Source organism: Heteronotia binoei, chromosome 6, assembly GCF_032191835.1.
Source record: "Heteronotia binoei isolate CCM8104 ecotype False Entrance Well chromosome 6, APGP_CSIRO_Hbin_v1, whole genome shotgun sequence".
Classification (NCBI taxonomy): Eukaryota; Metazoa; Chordata; class Lepidosauria; order Squamata; family Gekkonidae; genus Heteronotia; species Heteronotia binoei.
This window is the reverse complement of record NC_083228.1, coordinates 60396505-60420853: the sequence shown is the minus strand read 5'-3', so window position 1 is coordinate 60420853 and position 24349 is coordinate 60396505. Positions and strand designations below refer to the sequence as shown.

The 24349-nt window shown below is 41.0% G+C and overlaps 1 long non-coding RNA gene across 1 annotated transcript in view; it reads left to right on the top strand.

Moving 5' to 3' along the window:
* The window catches only part of LOC132573338 (uncharacterized), a 30539-nt gene extending 6867 nt beyond the window's left edge, over positions 1–23672 (top strand). The window contains exons 2-3 of the long non-coding RNA XR_009555527.1: positions 20485–20551; positions 23239–23672. This is a non-coding gene — a long non-coding RNA (uncharacterized LOC132573338). The remainder of the gene's footprint in view (positions 1–20484; positions 20552–23238) is intronic.
* Positions 23673–24349: the final 677 nt, after the last annotated feature.

Below are 24349 nucleotides of genomic sequence, written 5' to 3'. Positions count from 1 at the left end.
AAAAGCAGGGTATAAATGTCTGAATAAATAAATGCACAAATGGTTTTGAAGGGTAAGCACATTTTATAGGCAAAATGAGGAAACAAAATGGTTCACAAATAAAGAATCATGGGTTCAATTTGGGAAAAAGAAGGAAAAATTAAAGTGACAATATTCAAGCTGAACCAGCTAGGATAGATAAAATGGAGGAGTAAGTTGCTTTGTGTTGCCAATGAAGAGAAAGGCAGAGCATAAATGAATATTTAATAGTGTACCTATTATAGAGTTCATTTCAGTCATTGCTAGCCAATGTGACTGGCAAATGGAAGTAGGATTAGGAACTCCAGCCAGATCAGTCAGAAACACAGTCCAACCAAGGTGTCAGATAAAGGTTTAGTAAGGGGATGGATGGTGTTCAGAATCTGGGGAACAGCAATGATATAAGATGCTAAGAAGAAGAGACTTCTTAATTGTTGGTACAAGGGCAGGCAAGAATAGGCTCACTAAAGTTCCAGATAATGGTATGTAAGGCAGGCAGAAGTCAGAAGAGTAAGGAACCTGACCACAACAACAGGTGCTAAAGATAGCAAAAGACAAAGACTAGGGAATGAATGTGAGAGTTTTTCATTAAGAAGAAGAATTACAGATTTATACCTCACCCTTCTCTCTGAATCAGAGACTCAGAGTGGTTTACAATCTCCTATATCTTCTCCCCCCACAACAGACACCCTGTGAGGTGGGTGGGGCTGAGAGGGCTCTCACAGCAGCTGCCCTTTCAAGGACAACCTCTGCCAGAGCTATGGCTAACTCAAGGCCATTTCAGCACATGCAAGTGGAGGAGTGGGGAATCAAACCCGGTTCTCCCAGATAAGAGTCCGCGCACTTAACCACTGCACCAAACTGGCTTAACTACACTTAACTGCTATACCAAACTACAAAGTGTTCAGAGATGGGGTTGGAGAAATGAAGGTGGTAATATTCATGAGACCCAAGGGATTCTCAGTCTACTAGGCAAAACTAAAAGCCTTTGACTCAATAGCACCTGATCAACAGTGAAGAATACAGCTAATTAATACACATTAATTAATATTAATCAACATGTATTTACTGCCAACTGTGGGAGCAAGACAAACAAGTTCTATGTGTGTGTCTGGGTGTGTGTGAAATCTGAATATACAGTGCTAAAGATCTGAGAAAAGAGGGTTAAATGAGAAATAAATAATATAAATTCAGGAAACCTGGACTGATTTCCACTAGCCTTATGCTGCTCTCACTCTCCTCTGCAGGGCTTCTGTTGGATTTCACACTATCTGCCCTGAGGCTGCAACTCATTCTGCCTATTTTGCGCAGCAAACAAGATACACACACACACACACACACACACACATACACCTCTAAAAACCAATTTCTGTTTACCATGTGAAAAAGGCGAAGCTAGTTGCAGCCCCGGGACAGATAGTGTGAAATTCAACGGAAGCCCCGTGGAGAAGAGGAGCATAAGGCTAGTGGGAATCGGTCCTGGTTTTGCAACGGCTTCACTGGACCAGTTTGTGTACAAAGCTTAGAATGTTTGAGGAGTGCTGGTCTAGAAAGGAGATGTGCTGCCCTGTGTTGAGAGACAACATGCCCCATTCACTGGACCCTCAAACAGCCTTCCATTCTTCACAACAGTATGTAGCACAGGCACCAGAAAGTGCTTTCAAGCAATAGCTCCTAGAGGAAGCATTATAGCGGATTCCTAGAAACATAACACCATCTCTAAAGATAGTAATTCTACATTTTCCCTTAATTTGACTTCAGATAAAATGAGGCTCATCAAACAAAACTGGATCAACATCACTGTTGATGTGATAAAATTTTATAGTAAACCCCTTTACCCATGCTTCAGTTAATAAAAATTGGATACCATCACAAAAACAAAAGTTGGTATTAGATACCAATAGAGCCATAGCCAGAAAATCTTAAGTGGTGGTGGTGGGGGGGAAGGAATAAAATTTTAGGTGGAGCCCCCCCCCCCCGCTCTCCTCCACAGCGCCTCCCCCCCCACACTAGACACCAGTTCTCAGGCCCATTCAATAGAGACAAGCTGGCACAAATAATCAACCTTTTATTTGCAAGAAGACAACTCACACAAGCGACAGCTTCAACTGGCCATACAAATGCTGGAAAGTGAAACTCCTAGAACTCCACACCACTGAAGTATATTGTAACACAGACAAATTGCAAGGAAACTGTGAAATGGATTTTCCATTAAGGTTTCTGAGTAGTCTATCTAAGTGCAGAGACCTTAATGGAAAATCCATTCCACCTTTTCTTTGCAGCTTTGCAAGCCCAGAAGAGCTTCCTGCTGAAGCAGGCAAAAACAAGGAGCTGGGAACTTTGGCAGCCTCGGAGGGGGAGAAAAGGGCTGCAGGCCTGATTAAAGTCCTGGTCAGGCCGGTTGTGGTCCACAGGCTGTAAGTTTGAGACCCTTGTGCTACAGTCACAGTATAGATGACATCCTGAGGTCGCCTAACCAAGATAGAATTCTGTTTGTTGGAATTTCTTTGGTGAATGAAAGTACCACAGACAAATTGGCCATAAGAACATAAGAAAAGCCATGTTGGATCAGGCCAATGGCCCATCCAGTCCAACACTCTGTGTCACACAGTGGCCAAACACACACACACACACACACACACACACACACACACACACACATATATATATATATATATATATATATATATATATATATATATACACACACACACACACACACACACACTGTGACTAATAGCCACTGATGGACCTCTGCTCCATATTTTTATCTAACCTCCTCTTGAAGCTGTCCATGCTTGTAGCCGCCACCACCTCCTGTGGCAGTGAATTCCACATGTTAATCACTCTTTGGGTGAAGAAGTACTTTCTTCTATCCCTTTTAACCTGGCTGCTCAGCAATTTCATTGAATGCCCACGAGTTCTTGTATTGTGAGAAAGGGAGAAAAGTACTTCTTTCTCTACTTTCTCCATCCTCTGCATAATCTTGTAAACCTCTATCATGTCACCCCACAGTCGATGTTTCTCCAAGCTAAAAAGCCCCAAGCATTTTAACCTTTCTTCATAGGGAAAGTGTTCCAAACCTATAATCATTCTAGTTGCCCTTTTCTGGACTTTTCCCAATGCTATAATATCCTTTTTGAGGTGTGGTGACCAGAATTGTACACAGTATTCCAAATGAGACCGCACCATCGATTTATACAGGGGCATTATGATACTGGCTGATTTGTTTTCAAGTCCCTTCCTAATAATTCCCAGCATGGTGTTGGCCTTTTTTATTCAATCGCACACTGTCTTGACATTTTCAGTGAGTTATCTACCACGACCCCAAGAGCTCTCTCTTGGTCAGTCTCTACCAGTTCACACCCCATCAACTTGTATTTGTAGTTGGGATTCTTGGCCCCAATGTGCATTACTTTGCACTTGGCCACATTGAACCTCATTTGCCATGTTGACGCCACTCACCCAGCCTCAACAGATCCCTTTGGAGTGCCTCACAATCCTCTCTGGTTCTCACCACCCTGAACAATTTAGTGTCATCTCCAAACTTGGCACTTCACTGCTTACTCCCATCTCCAAATCATTTATGAACAAGTTAAAGAGCATGGGACCCAGTACTGAGTCCTGCGGCACCCCACTGCTTACCGTCCTCCACTGCGAAGACTGCCCGTTTATACTCACTCTCCGCTTCCTATTAATTAGCCAGTTTTTGATCTACAAGAGGACCTGTCCTTTTACTTCATGACTCTCGAGCTTACTAAGGAGCCTTTGATGAGGAACTTTATCAAAAGCTTTCTGGAAGTCAAGGTAAACAACATCTATTGGGTCTCCTTCGTCCACATGTTTGTTCATTGCCTCAAAGAAATGTAACAGGTTAGTGAGGCAAGATCTTCCCTTACAGAACCCATGCTGAGTCTTCCTCAATAACTCGTGTTCATCAATGTGCCTACTCATTCTGTCCTTGATAATGGTTTCTATCAACTTTCCCGGTATTGAAGTCAGACTGACTGGCCTGTAATTTCCTGGATCTCCTCTGGAAGCCTTTTTAAAGATGGAGGTGACATTTGCTACCTTCCAGTCCTCATGAATGGAGGCAGATTTCAATGAAAGATTACATATTTTTGTCAGGAGAGCCACAAGTTCAACTTTGAGTTCTTTCAGAACTCTTGGATGTATGCCATCTGGACCTGGTGACTTATTAGATTTTAATTCATCTGTCAGTTGTAGGACCTCCTCTCTTGTTTTCAATTCCCTTCCTAATAATTAGCCAGGATAGCCTTATTCACAGTTAACTAAACCAGGGTGATGGTGAATGTCTCTAATATCCACAACCTCCAACCTTGAGGCAAAAGTGCTTAGAGGACTAAGTGCTATGCTGGCATATCACAGAGTTATGCTAGCTTCTCCTGAAAGTACAGCAGCCTGCTTCAAGATTGAATTGAATGTCATTAGCTTGATTTTACTAGCTCAGTCAGTGGGAGCTACAAGCATCTCAAAATGGTATTTTTTGGGATTTGGGTGTACTGAACCTGAATAATCAATATTTCCCAATATTCCTGAATCCCGATATTTGTATGATATTGGTATGATATTGGGATTCAGGAACTAATTGGGATTGCCAAATTTATTCAGTTCCACTATACCCTATGGGACCCTAACCATGGGGCACAATGGAGAAGTGGGTGGGTGAATTCACACCACTCCTGGGTTCACTCACACACAGCACAACTTGCAAAAACCCTTTAAAGGGAAAGTTCATTTTAAATGGCTTTTTCAAGCCAGTTGCACTCAAGTGTACTTGAAGTGGCATGAGTTTTCTGCAGGCTTGGCTGGTGCTGTGCTGGGTAGCCCACCGTTAGAATGGAGAGAGAGAAGATCTCAGGTCTCCCACCCCCCTCCATTTTGCAGGCTTCTGGGAGCCAGTTCCTTTTTGCTGGCCTTGGGGAGAGGTCTCCCCACAGGATCAGCTCCTGGGAGGGCTGTGTTAGGCAGTCTGTTTTCAACCAAGCAGTCCAGCAGAACCCCAGCAGAGCCTGCAAGGAGATTTCTCCCTGCAGGACTGGCTCCTTTGCAAGCTCTGTTGGGCAGTCCAGCTTGAACCAGACTGCCCAGCAGAGCCTGCAGGTAAGGAAGGATCAGCTGCGGTGGTGTGGAGCTGTCAGCTGGAAGCTTGCAATCCTGGGTTGGCTCCTCTTGTAGCTTGGTTTAAACCAAGGTGCAAGAGGAGCCAGCCAGTCCCAGCCAAGGCAGCATGAAGCTGTCAGATCCATACCACTCCAGCTGATACTCTCTTGCAACTCAGAGCTGCAAAAGAGGATTAGCCAAGGTGGTGTGGAGCTGATGGCTCCATGTTGCTTCTGCTGAGGCTAGCTTATCAGAATGAAAGCTGAAAAACAGTCTTTTTTTCTGGCTGAGCCATATTTGTCTGTATTTAGTTTAATAAACATCTGAAAAATACCAATAAGGTATTGGGGGGGGGGTATTTATTAGTTCAATTTATACCAGACACACACACCCATGACTGTGAGATATGAATTGCTGAACAACTTAAGTGCTTCAGTATTAATATCCCCACGCTTATTATGATAAATTATGAAAGCTTCTATTTTTTTCCATTTACTTATTTTAACATTGCTTTATCACGTGTATTTTACTTACGTCATGGGAAATCTAGCATAGTGATTATAACAGACTAACATCTGATACCCAGTTTCAAGTTCCCATTGTACTTGGAGTCATATTGGGTACCCTTGGAAAGAAAAAGAGGAAGGGGGACTACATGTACACCACTTTGAGATCCTAGGAAGAATGTTGGCATAAGAACATGATATATTATGACACACACACACCTGATTAGAAAGAAAACCAAGTTATTGACATTCATATTAAATGCTGTTTAATTTTCTTCACTTAGTTTTTGTTAAAAGAACACAGACCTTCACAATTACTATGATTACAGCTAATTAAAAATCATTGTATCTAAATCAGAAATGGAGTCTTCAGGACCTGGGACAGCTCCCTAATAGCATAGATGTTGTACAAATACAAGCAAGATGTACAAACTCACAGAAAAGGAAGAAGAAAAATATTCAAAGATGCAACTGATAAATGAATTGATTATTATAGAAGTTATACCAGGTAAAATAGAAAGTTCTTCGCAGCAGAATATTTTGATGCATTCTGAGGCACTACTTTTTTGGAAGCATGAAGAAAGTGGTGTCTAGTTACCTGACTTGGATGGCCCAGGACATCCCAGTCACGTCAGATCTCAGAAGCTAGGAAGGGTCAGCCCTCTTTAGTTCTTGGATGGGAGACCAGCAAGGAAGTCCAGGGTCACTCTGCAGAGGCAAGCAATGGCAAACCACCTCTGTTCCTCTCTTGCTTTGAAAACCCTACGGGGTTGCCATACGTCAGATGTGACCTGACAGTACTTTTCACCACCATCTAGTTTATAGAAGGATTCATCAGTATGCCCAGAAACTTTCTTTCCTCTGTCTCTAAGCTTACTGATGAAACTCTACACTAAACATGGATTGTCCATGACATCTTTGGCTATTACTCTTCTAAGAAGTTCTGGGATTTTTTTCCTGTAGCAAAGATGATGCCCAAGTCCCACCACTCTTAGATTGGTGCAGGACTTTTCTTCAGTAAACAGTATTCTGCTTAGTCCATCTATGTGAGTGATGGAGACCTTTGGAGTCACAAAGTGCCTCATTTGACTACAGCATCAGACTTTCTATTAGATTCAGAAACATCTGTATTTTTTGTCTCTCGGCTGGAAGCAAAGTTTTAAGTTGCAGAATCCTTAAAATGCTCTGCTGGGTCTCAGTGATTCTGGAAGCCTCACTCTGCAGGGAATACCAGTGTCCGAGGGTTTCTACAAAGAGCTTGAAAGAATTACAATCCTTTCCAAATGCATGTATTACTTGAATGACAGGCTGTGGTCTCAGACATTCTAATTGATCTTTTGGCTGCAGTATACTGTAATTTGTATGGAAATATGCATGTGCCAGTGGAGGCTGTCCCACAGTAGTCTGAGCAGAGACATGTCATCTAAGAAGAGCACTTCATGATTCATAATTTTCTCCATGCAATTTACACTTCTGAGATACAGGCACATAAAGATCTTTTCCATACGCAGACACAGAAGTGATGAGCTGTCAAAACATGAAGCCTTTGAGAATATTATATATTGACTCAGAATTTTAGAACACTTAACTATCTCCCTCCCCTCACAACAGAATAAATTAGTGATGGGCCATTTTCCTAGACCAGCATGCTTTATACTGAAATTAACTCTGGCAGTAAAGATCATTCCTAAAATAAGCAATATTATTTTGTTATTTATTTTGGACAGCTTTTTAAAAAAAAATGGCCTATGGCCTACACTGCAAAGATCCCAGTCTTTTACCAGGTTTTAAGTCATGGTAGACACATTTTTTTAGCCTGAGAGCTACATCTGGGCCTCCATAAGATCTAGAAACACAAGAGCCAGCATCCACCTTGGATCTCTCAAAAGAGAATGGAGATTAAAATGTTGCCTCTCCGCCACTCTGCTGCTCTTAACAACACTTGGCTGGTGAGGTGCTTGACAATATTAGGGTGCATCATTCCTGGTATTGTCTGGCAGGCCAGTACTCTTAATGAACTATTAAGCAGCTCAAGAGCCAGATAAAATGGGCCAATGGTGGACCTCCAGGCCATAATTTGCTCATCTCTGGATTAGATAGTTGCAGGCATTTCTGACACTTCTAGTGTCCTAAAGCACAACTGTGGCTTATCTGTGTGCTGTATGTTCAAGGTCTCCCTCCCATTAAATCTTCCCTTGATGGAAAATGGCTACTGCTACTGGGAAAACTTAGCAGCAAGGAGTCATTGGGTTCTAATGGCAGAAAAAAGTTAATTACTCCAAGCTAATCTATGTAGTCCTCAGTATTTTAATACCGTTGTAATATCATAGCCTTTTCTAGTTGTCACTTCCTGTGTGCTTACTTTTTGAACACAGATAGCCATGTTGGTCTGAAGCAAGTTTTATTCAAGATATAAACTTTTGTGTGCATGCACACTTATTCAAAGACATTGAAATGGAAGTTAACAAGGAGTGGTAACTTTCATATCAGTGTACCTGAAAAAGCATGTGTGTGCACGCACAAAAGCTTATTACTTTTTGAAGATATGCATTTCTTTAGAAAATTACTTTTATGGTCAAAACAGTGTACCTTTAATATAACAAGCAACACTATGAATGAATTCATAGTTAGTGAACACTGACATTTTACCTAATATTTGACTCCTACATGCACTTATAAATTCTCCCCCTCCCCCTTTAAAATCTGTATTTCAATTATTTTTATTTTATTATTATTTACTTTACTTGTACCCTACCTTTCTCCCCAGTAGGGACCAAAATTACTTGCACTGCTCTCTCTTCCATTATATCCTCACAGCAACCCTATGAGGTTGATCAGGGTGAGAGAGTGTGACTGGCCCAGGTCACCCAACAAGCTCCCATGGTAAAGTAAGGAGTCGACCCTGTGTCTCCCAGATCTTAGTCTGTCTAGCTACTGGATCATGCTGGATCTATTTTGATTTGATTTGATTTATATCCCGCCCTCTCCGCCGGAGCAGGCTCAGGGTGGCTCACAACAATAAAATGAAAACAATCAATTTAAAAATTGCATACATTAATTTTAAATTCAATAATTAAAACAATCTGGTGCTGATATCATATGTAGTTGTTTCGCATTTGATGGCATCAGTATTCTTACATTTTCTCCCACGATGATGGTAACTCTAGATCAGTTAAAGGCTAACCGGAGGAGTGTGGTTTTACAGGCCTTGTGGAACTGGACAAGGTCGGGCGAGGTCCCACAAGGCCCTTATTTCCTCTGGTAGCTGGTTCCACCAGTAGGGGGCTGCTACCAAGAAGGCCCTCTCTCTGGTAGATTTTAGTCTTGTCTCTCTCGGCCCAGGGATCACTAGTAGGTTTTGGGATCCAGATCTAAGTGCTCTCTGGGGAACGTGTGGGGAGAGTGTGTTCACCAGATGTTGAAGGGGAACAGAGTCAGAATTGATTATGTTATCAGGCAAAAAACTACACAAAGGAAAGGGAAGCATGAAAAATTGGACAGCACTGATTAGCCAGCCTCACTCTGCAGGGAGCACTACCATTCAGTGATTAGATGGACACCACTGTCCCTGCACTCCAACACATGCCAAGACAAAATGTGCCTCACTGCTTATTTCGATAGTTCCCTATGCTAACCTCTTCCCTAGGCTTGTGGCAATGACTGAACCAGCCATTCTATGGACTCAGTCATCATAATCTCCTAATGTACTTTACCCACTTATTCACTTCTGAGCAGTTATGGCAGCCAAGAGATTTCAGACAAGAGGGCGAGGGAGGAAGAAGAGGGAATGCTGCTCAGGAGAGCAACTGGGCAAATAGTAAAGCAGATATTTGGCCTGGATGACACCGCTGTTCTTTGCCTCTGGGTGCTCACTTTTTTCACACTACTTCAAATCCCCTCAATGCTAACAAGCACAAAAGAAAAGTGAAAAGCTATGCTGTACTGCCTCCCCAGGTGTCAAAGCCCCTCCCACAGGAAACAGGAGAATGATCCAGGGATCCCTGCAAGAGGTATTTGGAAACCCAAATTATTAACTTCTTGCCCTCTAAGCTTCCTAATGCTGTCTCTCCTATGCATGTTGAAAGATAGATCTACAAATATGCATTATGACAGAGTTTTTCAGGTTTCATAATTAAATATGCAATGGCATACCCTTAATATGCTGAGGCAGCCCAATTGTACATTATAGTGGAGCACTCTATCTGGATTTTGAATACTGTAGATTGGGCCTAAACTGATCCATGGGTCTATCAAATAAAACACACTTGGATGAGTGGCCCATGTTGCATCTTTAGAATATTTCTTCCCACTTACTCCACAGGTGAACATCTCTGTGCGAGTAAGGTCTACACTGTATTTGATAATTGTTGTTTTTTAATTCCATTCTATACATGATGACTTTGAAATATGCTGATGTCTAATTTATGGAGTGCTCAGCTTGTATTTTACCACTGAGGAAGGGTTTTTAGCCAAAACACATTTGATTCTTGCATTTGGATACATTTTGAACCTTTTAACTTGTATTTATATATTTCTGACATTTGTCCTGACTCCTGACATTCGGTATAGGTATTTATATACAGAACCATAAATGTGTGGTTTTTATTGTAATTTTAATATTCCGTATGCATAATTAAAATATATTGAATATTTTTATATTAGTACAGCATGTTTAGCCATATTTGATCATTGTTTCCATCTCAACCTTTTGGGTTACCTGTCCTGTATTGGGTTGGTTCCCCCCACTCTTTTTGGCCTTGTCCAGTTGTTCAAACACAACCTACATAAACAAAGTGCCATGAAACATAGGAAAAAATACCTTTTGTGCTAGTTGAAATGGAAAAATGCAGGCAAAGGACAGACCAGTTGATACCTCATTTGGCAACTGTGATACTCAAGAAGGCATTGTCTTGCATTTATGTGCTGCCCACCAACATTTGCCATTCTTCAAATCTGTAAATACTGGACTGCGTAAGCACAAATCCCTCTGGTGTCTCCACAATTCTCATATTTTCAGCATAGATGTTTCAGTCCAGGTTCCTGCTAGATCAGTTTCAACTTACCTCTAGCCTAAGCAAGCCTGTTGTGTATACAACACTCCTGAACAAATGCTACACAGCAGTTGCTGCTGAAGCCTGATTCCAGGCTACAGCTTTCCAGAACAATGAAGTAAAATTTAAACTCCCTCAATCTACCATTTAGATTTGTTATTCCTATTTTAGCAAGATACTCTGCAAGTACTGTGCTTTCTTTGGCTGTGGTAATGGCCTGAACTCCAGTGCATTTAGATCTCCCAGCCATTTCACTAAGATTTGTTAAGGATCTAGCTATAAGGAAATGAACAGCAGAGAGGGGGGAAATCCCCATTTCCCACCCAAATTTGTTGAAAGCTATTTGGTTTGTGTTCCTATGCAACAAAAAATTAAGTGTCTTTGTAGGTGTTCCATGTATTTACAAAACTCTATTTCTCCGTCGTTATAAGATAAACACAATTTTCTTCTTCAGTAAATGCTTCCTTTGAGAAATCTGTGGGAAACGCATAATTCATCTGCCCATTTACAGCATCTATTTTCTTCCAGGCAGTGAAGCACCTTTGATTGTGATTGTTGTTTTCCCTTCTAAAAAGCACTGCTGAACAAGTGACAGATAAGACAATTTCATATCTTAGTAGCTATACAGATCAATTTTTCATTTATTTTTGAAGTTGTGTGTGTGTGTTTAAATCCACCGAACAGGCACAGCAAATTATCCTTCTATATCCAGAAAATTTAATGGGCACTCTCATTAAACCGGCAGGGAGTTTAAAGGCAGCTTTAGTCCTCACATACATATATGGTATTTTATTTTTCTTAAAGCATTCAATGATTTTTCTCTTTGCTCTTAATCGTTTTATTTTCTACACAATTTTTCAAAACTGTTTGGAGATATTGTACATCTTTAGGTGGGAATAATAGAACAGAAAAGAAAAGCATTACCACAAAATGCTGTAAATCTCACTGGGGAAAAATCACAGCGGGGGGGGGGGGAGTTAACATTGTATTTCTGGTGTTCTTGAAGGAAGAGGAACAAGACATGGGGAAAAGGTGCTGGATGACATCAAAAAGAAAGTGCTTCAAGTGAAAATTTGAGCTTACTTGAATCAAAAACCAAAATTCAAGCCAGCCCTGAATAGGAACTGCCCCATATCTGCACAAGCCTGCTCTCTCTATGTATCTTCCTGGAACGATATCAAGGCAGTATTTATTTATTTATTTAGATTTATATCCTGTCCTCCTCGCCAGAGCAGTCTCACATTCTCTTAGCCTAACTTACTTCTTAGCCATACTTAGTTGTTGTGAGAATAAAATGGAGAAGAAAATGACATAAGCTGCTTTTAGTTCCTATTGGGCAGAAAGGAGGGGTATAAATTAAATAAATAAATAGAATAAATAAATTCTTCCCTTGCAGCAATCCTGTGCAGTAAGTTAGGCTAACAGTTATCGGCCCAGTCAGCCTATGGTTGCCAGCTCTGGCCTGGAAAATTCAGGGATGGTGGGAGGAGGAGGAGATTGGATTTATAGCCTACCCTTCACTCAGAGTGGCTTTCTCTATACCTCGTGAAGCAGATGGGGCTGAGAGAGTTCTGAGAAAATTGCTTTTGAGAGAATAGCTCTGAGAGAACTGTGACTGGCCCAAGATCACCTAGCAGCTGCATGTGGAGGAGTGAGGAATCGAACATGGTTCTCCAGATTAGAGTCCACCAATCTTAACCACTATACCAAACTGGCTCTGGTTTGGGGAGGGATTTCACTAGAATCTATGGTGATCACAGAGTTTGCCATTTTAACCAGCTATTTTCCACAGGAACTGATCTTTCATCTGGTAATTAGTTATAATTCTGGGAGAACTCCAGGTCCCACCTGGAAGTTGGCAACCCTATTTTGTGGCTTAATGATGCTTTGAACCCAGAGTTTTCCAGTCCTAGTCTGAAACTATTAATCATTACACCACAATGTTGTGGCTGTTTTTCTCTTCAGATACACCACAGTTTTTAGAACAAAGTTTGAGGCCAGTGGCACCTTTAAGACCAACAAGGTTTTATTTAAGTTATAAGTTTTTGTGTGCAAGCACATTTCCTCATATCTGAAGTGTGTAAGTGCTTGCACACAAAAGCTTACATCTTGAATAAAACTTTGTTGGTCTTAAAAGTGTCAGTGGACTCAAACGTTGCTCTGCTGCTTCAGACCAACACAGCTACCCCACCTGAATCTATATTCACATTTTAAGAGTATGACAGAGGCCTCATCACCCTTCTGGACACACTGGTTTATTTTGTCCCACAGTCACCTCCAGCTCTGGAAGTACTACAAAAATGCGCAAACACCATGAACATGGGATCTGTGTGCACAATGGAAACAATTAGCTGATTAGATGAAGTAATCAAAAATGTTTTGATCACTTTAAAAGGTGCCCCTGGTTACCTGAACAGCATTTAAAAACAATATTAATTATTTCTATTGAGTATTTCCATCTTCTTGGCTGACAGTGTCTTCTTAGAAGAGACATTCTTTCTTTCTCACACAGCGATACCTTTTCGCAGACAAAGTCTGCTGTGACATGTTGCTTGCATCATGTAAAACCAAAGAAAGAATGTTCTTCCTTTCAGTATTGATTAACATCCTTATGATTAATCAACCAGCATTTCTTTAACTGAATGACAGCTATCTAGCCACAAGCAGACCTGCAATTTTTGTCTGCCAGCTCTACTTACATAAGAAGCAGCAGTATTATCAGTAATCAGTATTACAGTTTGTGCAGGGAATGCAGTATCATCCTAGTTTCAAAATATATAGCATAATATTAGGGTAATGTATCACTCACTCTCAATTAATTACTTCAGATATACAATTATTTCATTATAAAGGGCATTGTTTACAATGACTGACCCCTGGTTCTACATTGCTATGGCACCATCTCCCTGAGAGGGGAGAGGGTGGTTCATCCGCAGTGATTATGTGTGGTCATGCAGTCAGTGGGTACATAGAAGTGACAGGTGCCTGACTTACAGCACCCTCTCAGACTTGCACACAGCATTCTAGAAAATAAAAGCATTATGTTAATGCAAGGTTATAAGGAAAAACAATAACCCAGACTTGCCTATATGAACATAGTTTTCTTTTGCCTCAATCAAGGCTACTGTGGCTGAAGGCATTTGCTAAGTGCAGGTATGAGTAACAGTATTGTTAATTTCTAATGCAGCTTAAACAGAGCTCATGTGGTGGCTGGATTCTGTGCTCCTCTGTACTCATTCATCTCCTCTGGCATTAGATTCACAATGTGAAGTGGGTGGCTTTCTGGAGCTTTGGCATTGTTTCTGCACCAACACCTCTGGGTTTATTGGTGAAGGAGGATGATTGCTGCTAATGACCTCCCAGGACTAAGTGAAATTGCTGATTTAGTGAAGGCCATTCTTGACCTTGACACAAGACGGGACAGGCGAAGGGAAGGACTCAAAACAGAGCCAATAAAAGAGAGATCAAACAAGAGCTTGAGACCAGCCCAGTCTCTGCTCCCTCCTCCCCCTCATTCAACTAACACCTGGCTAAGTTAGAAAACACGACTGGCCCAACTTTCCTGTTGCAGCCAATTGAAGCTGTCAGCTCCCAGCTTGTCATCCGCTATTTCAGGAGGCCCCAAGCCTACCCCAAGAGCTCTAATTAGGCAGAAATGGTACTTCTGCAACTGACCTGCTAGGACCTTTGGCAAAGCATTTAACATCATTAGTTAACTTTTTTAAAAAGTGTGAATGTAAATGAACAGCCAGGGTATTTCAATAGGAGATGCTAGTGGCATCATTCCCCCGCCTCACACAGGCTTTTTTTTTTTTTTGCATGAATACTTTGCTTGTACGTGCAAAAGGGGGATGGGGCATATGTGTGCAACAGAGGCAGATGCTCCAGCAAAGCTAGACAGATGCAAAGCATAAAGGAGGCCAGACATAAGGAAGGATAACCTCTCTGCTATTCTGACATGACAGGCAAGGGGTGGATCTCTGAAACAGCTAAAACAAAGCCTACCTGGGTCTCAATAAGCCAAAAAGCAGCTTTCTGCTTTCCAATAGCTTTCTGCTCATCACACACTGAATTACATGTGGAAACAAAGAGAATGGGAGTCTAGGCATGTGTTTTCAGTAGGAAACACTAAAAGAAAACACAAACCCCCAAGACAAAAAAAGGGGGTAGCCTCACTTCCTGGAATTTTATTCTGTAATGATTTCTTACGTACAAAAAGGATAGTTCTGTCAAAACCCAAAAGGGAGAATTTAGCTTTATTTTGAATAGCTGACCATTTTTGTGTGTGTCTGCACATACAGTTCCCAGATAAATTATGCACATCTGTGGTTGTATCCTCCACAACTGAATTCTAATTTTTGGGGGGTAGATCTGTCATTAGCATCAGTTCTGCCAGCTGGTAGTAGGGTTGCCAAGTCCAATTCAAGAAATATCTGGGGACTTTGGGGGCGGAGCCAGGAGACATTAGAGGCAGAGCTAGGAGCAAGGGTGTGACAAACATCATTGAGCTCCAAAGGAGTTCTGGCCATCACATTTAAAGGGACCACACACCTTTTAAATGCCTTCCTTCCATCGGAAATAATGAAGGATGGGGCACCTTCTTTTGGGGCTCATAGAACTGGACCCCCTGGTTCAATCATTTTAAAACTTGGGGGGTATTTCGGGGGGAGGCAATAGATGCTATACTGAAAATTTGGTGCATCTACCTCAAAAAACAGCCCCTCACCCGAGCTCCTGATACTCAGGGATCAATTCCCCATTATTCCCTATAGGAATCATTCTCCATAGGGAATAATTGCCCAGTAGACATTTCCCTCCCCCCTCCCCCAATGCTTTCTGATTACCCTAAGACTGGGGGGGGGGGCCTCCAAACTTGGGGATTGGCAACCCTCTCTCTCTCACACACACACACACACAAACACTTACCGGTTGGTTCCCCTCTCTCTCTCTCTCTCACACACACACACACACACTCACACTTAGTTCCTCTCTGAAACGAAAGCAAAACAAACCAAGGGACTGTATTGCTGACTCTTCCCATGAAGTACTTCTTGCTCAACTTTAAAGGAACACAGACACACACACATTTTGAAACGAGCCTGTTTGCAGGTTTCTAAACCTGCTGGAGATCTAGAGCTGCATGGTGGCTGTGGGGGTGGGGCTTCCCCTGCCGGCCAGCTGGCTGGGGGCGGGGGAAGCCTGTAAAATCTGGGGATCCCCTGCTGGGATCTGGGGATTGGGAAGCCTAGTTGATAGAATATTAGACTAATGGCAAGTTTTTAAAATGATGCTATGAGGAAGGTGCTATTTAAGACACCCTCTTCTAGCCGAAGCCCACCTGGTCTAAAAATCAAGTTCTGAAGAGCAGTAGCAACACAGACAATGGCTACGATCCTATACATTGCTTCTACTTGCATAGTGCTGCCCTCCTTTAACATTAGGTGTGTTCCACTTACTCAACCAGCAGAAAGTGCTAGCACCAAAGAAATGTGCTCCACAGTGGAGGACTACCTTCACAGTAGGAAGAAAGCTGCATAAAAAGAAAGTATACTATCCATTCTGCTTATTTATGTGTGTGTGTTTAATCTACTGATCTCTGTTGCTTTAAAAGCATGTAACATGTTTGCTATCAAAGTATATGGCTCACCTACATACACTTGAGCTAATATGCTTAAATACATTAAAATACATTGTCACAGGCTTTTTGTTGGTTTCTGATTAACTTCTCCTGTTTGGATGTCTGGCTGAGAGTAATATTATCTGTCTATGAAGGCTGCTTGTTATGCTGTATTTCTTAAAGATTATGAGACTGTGCGCAAGTGTTGAAAATTGGCTCAGATGTGCATATTTACATTGTGAGAATGTTCATACATGAGCTTAGAGTATGTCTCCTTGGACTTTCACTCCATTTGTCTCCCCAGTCCTCAGCCTGAGAACAATTTAGTAATCCAGGGAAGTCATAGATTCGTTCCCAATAGGTCTTGCTGGACTAACCTTATTTCCCACTTTGAGTGATAAACTTACTGGATTATGGGAATGCCATTGATGTTATTTAACTCGATTTCAGTAAAGCTTTTGACAAGGTTCCCCATAATGATCTGAAGGGTACTCCAGTTTACTGTGAACTAGACTTTAGAATAGTTAGGCAGAAAAACCACACCCAAAGAGTAGTAGTCAGTGGCATTTCGTCTGAGGTATGCAGTGGGGTGCCACAGAGCTTGGTTCTGGGCCCAGTACTTTTCAATATTTTTTAAATAAATGATCTGGATAACAGGGGTGGAGGGAATGATTAAATTTTCAGATGACACCACATTTAGAGGAGTAGTGAACACATCACAAGATTAAAAATTCAATGAGATTTGAGCACACTGGAAAAGTGGATGGATACAAATAAGATGCAATTCAACAAGATAAGTGCAGAGTTCTACATCTGGGTAACAAAAATAAGGAGCACACATACTGGATGCGGGACACAGTTCTGGGTAGCAGTGTGTGTGAACAAGATCTTGGGCTATGGGTGGACTGTAAGCTAAATATCAGAAGTCAATGTGATGCAGCAGCAAAAAAGACAGTCTCTCTCTCTCTCTCTCTCTCTCTCTCTCTCTCTCTCTCTCTCTCTCTCTCTATATATATATATATATATATATATATATATATATATACACATACACACACAGAGAGAGGATATATATATATATATATCAACAGAGGTATGACATCCAAATTGCAAGAGGTTGAAGTCCCACTGTACACTGCATTGGTCAGGCCACACCTGGAGTACTGTGTGTAGTTCTGGAGGCCTCACTTCAACAAAGGATGTGAATAGAATGGAGTGGGTGCAGAAGAGAGTGACAAAGATGATCAGGGGCCTGGAGACCAAGTGCTATGAGGAAAGACTGAAGGACCTGGGAATGTTCAGGCTGGCCAAGAGGAGGTTGAGGGGGGGCATGATCGCTCTCTTTATGTATTGGAAAGGCTGTCATTGAGAGGATGGCAGGAAGCTGTTCCTGTTGGCAGCAGAGGATAAGACTTAGAATAATGGGTTTAAATAATGAATGGAAATATACTGGCCAGATATTGGGGAGAGGGGGATTTTTTAATTGGAAAATTATTTTTTTTACCACACACAGTTTTTAATTTTTCCCCCACTTGTGGTAGATAGGGGACTCAAGGCTGAGATATTAGGAAAAAACTTTTTACAGTAAAAATAGTTCAGCGGTAGAATTGGCTGCAGAGGGAGATGGTGAGCTCCTCCTCACTGGACAGCTGAATGCACACTTGTCAGGGCTGCTTTAGTCTGATCACGCATTGACCAGGAGATAGGACAAGATGGCCTGTATGGCTTCTTCCAACTTCTATGATTCTATTCTATGATTCTGCATTAATGGGTGACTTACAGCAAGTCACCATCTCTCATAGAATCACAGAGTTGGAAGGGGCCATACAAGCCATCTAGTCCAACCCCCTGCTTAATGCAGAATCAGCCTAGAACATCCCTGGCAAGTGCTTGTCCAACTGCTGATTAAAGACTGCCACTGAGGGGGAGTTCACCACCTCCCTCAGTAGCTGATTCCACTGTTGAACAACCCTTACTGTAAAAAAAGTTTTTTCTTAATATCTCAGCTTTGGATCCTCTATCTACAACAAGTGGACAGTTATATTGGCCTACATTACAGGATGGTTATAAGGCTTCATGACATGCTGTATGGGAATTGCTTATTATGGTTACTATCACAATCCTTTTATAGTCTTATATCCAAAGAAAGGGCTTCCTTGTTTGCAAAGGAGGGCTGTAGGTTACTCAAGCAGACAGAGCCCTTCTCTGATATAAGAAATACTTATGAGTCAGTGATTCAGTGAGGCAGCTCTCTTCAAAAGTAATTCTTGTTATACCCTTTGTAAATCTGCAAACACACTATAATATAGTGGGTTCTTAGGCATTGAAGAGGTGAGGTGGAAGTGATAACAAGCTCTTTATTGAGTATAGCATGTTAGGGCTGCACTAATAAGACTGAGAACTGGGCCAATGGCACAACAATTTTATACATCTCTGGTTCCCACGCAAGCACATTATTGGGTCATTCAAACTGGCGGGGCCTTGTGATTGGTCCAGGGCAGCAGAGATTTGGATCCTGCTGTCCATTGTTTCCAAGTCCCCAAGCTCAGTCCATATGGCTCCAGTGAGCCAGGCAGGAACACCAGGTCTTCAGTTGAGTCCACATACAGCAACATAACCTTGATTCTCATACATAATACACACAAAAATCAGTACAAAACCAAATTGGAGCATGACAAAATTAACATGCCACTCAATTTGTTTTTCACTTCTCTGCAGCTGTTGGTGTACAGATGTATAAAACAAAATATAGAAATACAATTTTAACGTCAATGCCCTTTATTCAGATTTCTGAATGAATTTCTACTGTGCAGGAAGTTCTTGGCAGGGCTTTCTCCATAGCATATTTTTTCTTTGGCATATTAGGCCACACAACCCTGATGCAGCCATTCCTCCAAGTGCTTACAGGGCCTACTGTAAGCTCCTGGAGGACTGGCTACATCAGGGAGTTCCTGCTACCAAAAAAGCCCTACTTCTTGGGATTTACAATGTATATGCCACTTTGGTCTTCTGGGATTACAATTGTTCTCCAGATGACAGAAGATCAGTTCCCCAGAAGAAAATGGTTGTTTTGGTTTCTATGCATGGCGTTACATACTTCTAAGATCCCTCACCACTCCAAACCCAGCCATTCCCAGGGTCCAGTCCCACCTCTCCCCCCCCAAAAAAACTCTAGGTATTTCTCAAGTATTTCCCAAGTGAGAGTTGACAACCCTGGCTACTTGCTATTTTGATGTGCAATGGACACCATCTTAGAGAAGGCATTGCTTAAAGTGGCTAATGAGGACTTGGGAGATCTGGCTTTTTTCCCATTCAACCTTGGTTCACTGAGTCATCTTGGGTGAGTTGATCTCTTTCAGTTAAACTTTTACAGATGGTTGTTGTGTTAATAAAATGGAAAGGGGGAAGAAAATCGTGTGAAGTGTTGCAGTGCACTAGGGGAAAGATGGGTAAAAACATGGCAGATGTTTCCCAAAGAGGGTGTTTGCCACACAGTTTTTCAAAGCCTTTTTTTAAAAAATCATTTAATTGGGGCAACTTTTTGGTTAATTTTAAGAAGTTTTTAATTTATCTGATTGAACAACAAAATGTTGCAGGCCTGTCTTAAATATTTTCTAAAAAGTCTTGGCATATCCCAGCTTTCAAGCTTTCAGTGAATCTGAACAATACATTAAAAAAGCAACTTCCCGTAAACCTCTTTCTCAAAATAATCCCAGACCGGCTTCTTATGTCTGGGCTTTGTAATCAGAGGGGTAGTTTAAATTGATTTATTATAATACACCCAAATGACAGGCTGAAACAGATAAAATTCCCATTGGCTTACTCAGGGCAGAACTATAAATTGAAATTCTGCAAGACACACTTCCTGTTAGTAAAGGTACTGATGAGGAGAGAGGAGGAGGAGAGACAGCTAACATTATAGGACACTTGGTGCTTTTAAGCTAAATACCTAAAACATTTTAAGCAGGGAAGAAGCCAGTTAAGAGATGCCAGAAACCTTAAGTAAAGAGCACTTGAAAGTCAACCGTGTTCATGTGCCCCAGTGTAACCCTTCTCCATCACATGCCCTGCACTGACACAGCCCAGCAATTTAGTTGGGCTCCTCTCCAGCTGGGAAGTTCACTGAAATGCTCTTGTTCCCTGCCTTACTTTGGCACATTTTCTGCAGGTGCCTCCCACTGTGACCTCAATGGGCTCTGGGAGAGAGGAATCAAACCTGTCAACAGCTGCAGGAGGTAAGCCCACAGCATTGTCTTAAAGAGCCAGCCTTGTTATATGTGACCCTGAGTCCTACAGCTTAGGCACCTGCTAACAAGATGAGCTCTTTTTCTTACTGTGTATATCCATGATGGCTGTGTAATGATTCAACTTGATCACTTTGGTTCCTTTCTTCGGTGAAAATAAAAGCGAATGGAGGACAGAATTCCTCCAATGACCAGATAGAGTAATTGCTTGTAAAACATTGCTCTGCAACAACTATTCTTTCCTTGGCTAAAATGTCATAGCAACTGAAAAGCCATTAGGGCAAGTTTGCAAAATATATATATATATATAAGCAGATTTTGCATATGGATATTTCCATTTTTCTTTAAATAACTGTGGAGCTGCTTCCAGATTTCTCAGGGGAATCTTTCCAAATAAGACATCATGGAACAGAAAGTTGTTAATTAAGGAGACACGCTCATAAATGGGGATGTTTTTGTTTTAATTTACATTCCCATGACAGATGGCATGAATCCTGACAGATGCCTGTATTACCAGAAACAGGAGCAAAACCAAAAATAGCCCACTGTTGCCAGAAGACAAATCCCCCCACTAGGAAAGAGCTACCCAGGGACTCAGAAATCAACTCTAAATCTTTGGAATCTTGTACCTTTGATGTATCAGATAAGGACAAAAATCCCACTATATCCCTCCAATTTGGAAAGCATATTTTCTGACATAAAAGAGAAAGTTAAAACTTGTCATACATACAGGGGAAATACTATGCCAACCAAGCGCAGGAGACCCTCAAGGCACCTATTGTTAAAAACCTGTCATGGATGCTGGATATTTACTTTAGCTCCACCTGAAAGATGCATTCCCCTCCCAGAATAATAAATAAAAATTAATCAGTGGCACCCAGAATGAAAGCAGGTGTCCTGCCGTGTCCAGAGAGGCAGGATATTATCGACGGCACTTTCTGTCAACCAAGCTAATCCTTTGTCTTTTACATTTTGAATCTATCAAGTCCTGTACGCACTCTGCCAACCTCTCAGCAGCCCCTTAAGGTGCTGTCAAAATCATCTGTCATGATGCTATATTATTTTACCTTAATTAAGGAAGGAAGGAAGGAAGGAAGGAAGGAAGGAAGGAAGGAAGGAAGGAAGGAAGGAAGGAAGGAAGGAAGTCCTTTGCCCAGTAATTTGGATTTGACCACCATTGGGACTCAGACATCAACTTTGAACCAAACCAGGCCAGGACTGTCTTTCCCCATTATATCCAAGGAATCCTAGACCATGCCCCCTCATCTTCTTGTTGGACAATGTATATTTTACATTCTTCCCTCATTCAGATAGCAACATCCTCTCCTCCCAGTATATATAGAACTAGATTGTGCACTAGCTTCCTCAAGGTGTATATGATATTCTGCTGGACCAATTGCTAAGTTTTAGATTGGCTCTCACTCTCTTTTCTTTATGCTGTCCTTTTTATTCTAACTAAAAGTGTATTATTTAAATGTTTTGGCCTTTGTCTATTTATGGAAATACGGTACCAGGTCTGACCCATGTATACACAGGCTTAAAGGTTACAAAAGAAATAAAGATTGCTTTAGGTGCACTTAAGGTTATACTTATGTGCAAGGAGCAGTTTATGTAACACCACCCATCTTTTCAGAGCCCAGTAAACCAGTATTATCCTTAATTTTAGGATAACCAAGGGGAGAAACTCTACGCACATACATGCAGCTACAGTATAATTCCCTCTGAGTTTACTACATGTGATGACTGCCATGGTAACAAAAGATTATTTCCTATCTTTAATTGGTCTTGCTTGTTCTTAGAAGGCTAAATACTCTAACCCTACCTGACACAGTCAACAATTATCAAGGCTTCCTCATAACATATCACAGCCTGTGTAAGCCATCCAATGCTTTCTGTAGTAGTTCAAGTTCAATAACCTTTACTGGCATAATGCTTCCTGTAGTAGTGAACATGGGTCAGCCTTTCTCCATCAGACAGCTGAACTTCTCCCTTCTATCCTATCTCAGAGTATGTCCTGGGAGCCCTGATGCTATTCTGCTTGTAGTTCATTATATCCTTGGCAACCAAACATGGTTGTAGTAAAAAAGCTTTCAATATATACAAACTGCAACAATTGTATTGTCATATTTTGGGAGTGTTACCACCATTGGTAACTGGCTTAGTAAAAAAGCAAAAATTCATAATTACCTCTTTAAGAAAAAAATAACTGAAAAAAAATGCAGATGCTTTTGGACAATAATAAAAGTGAAAACAAACCTACTGTTTGGGCGAATTGTCTCTTTTTTCCCCTTGCTACTGTATGGTTCCTGTCCCATATCCATGGTAGGCTTTTTAGTATGCATGCACCAACATAACAATGTGGAAAAGAATTCTGGCTAAGAAAAGTAACAAAAGCCAATTCTGAATTAAGCTCAAGGAAATTAATCATCAAACTGTCTATATATATATTTCTGTCCCTCTCTAATAATATCTGAGCACCTTTGGCTATGAACTGTGGCACTGTTAGCTTCATTTTTCATATTATATATAATAAAATAAGGATGAGGTGTTACTTACTAGGTCGCCATGCTTGGAGAGCAACTATAATGAGAATAAAACACATGGACAAAAAGATGCCAATGCCAATGTTTCTTCAAATTCTCATCTCTGTTCGTTTTTATTTTTCATCTTCACTACAGGTAAGAGTTATTACTCTGAAGGGCTCAGACAAGAGGTTTTGGATACTGCTGCTCTGAACTGTTAAGATTCTATAAATGCCTCACTGTCTGTCACTTGGCGGCAGCAGTGACACATCAGATGCTCAAATCCCACAGCAAGTGTCCAGTTTTCAGAGATTTCCTGGAGTAGCTACAGGCAACAATCATTTCTGGAATAATATGATGTGAGCCAACAAGTTATTTGAATCGAATTCCACCCTGCTGATAGCTAATTATTACACTAAAAGCATGAAAAGGAACAGAAATGGCTAGAACTGTTTTGCCCTTAAACCTTTCTCCAAATCAAAGAGATTTAGCAAAAAAGAGTTTTTTACAAAATTAAATTAGTGATTGTACTTTTAAAAAATATGATTCCCAGATCAAGATTATTAAAATAAAGAATGTTATGGTGGTGATGCTTGTGCTATGAAGACTTTTTAGCTGAATTGCTGAGAGATGCTAGAATATCAATTATCTTCTATCGATGGAAGTATCTGAAATAATGCATTTTAAAATATTAGTAGATTCCCTAAGAGAATTTACTTTAATGCTCTGGAAGTTCCTGGTCCTTAATAGATAATTTTTTGACTTCTTAAACCTTCAGAATGCTATTTTGACTCAATGTCAGTACAAAAGTTTGTGAACTGATTCTTGGAAAGAATAATGAATGGCTTCAGTACTGATTCATTTAGCACATATACAATTGCTAATGTTCAATTTCCTTAGATTATGAACTCAAACCTAGACACGTGGCTTTGATGTTGTTTGTTTAAAAAAAATTAATAATAATAATAAAAATTTGCCCGCACTATTAATTTGGCATCTTCAACCCTGAGAGATAGATTTGCCCTGATTCACAAAGCAGGGAGATGTGGAGCAACTCGTTTTTCATTAGAAGACTTATCTGGGTCCCACTAAAGTGCTTGAATATATTCTGTGATTTGTAGCTTAATAGTAGTTGCAGTTTAAAGGATAACAGGCATGTCAGCTTGTGGCTTGGCTCTGCCTTCACCAGTGAGTGTGTTTGCTTGAAACTATTTTTTCTACTGCAACAACTCCACTGCGAGAAAAAAGGGAGGAGAGGCAGAAGGAC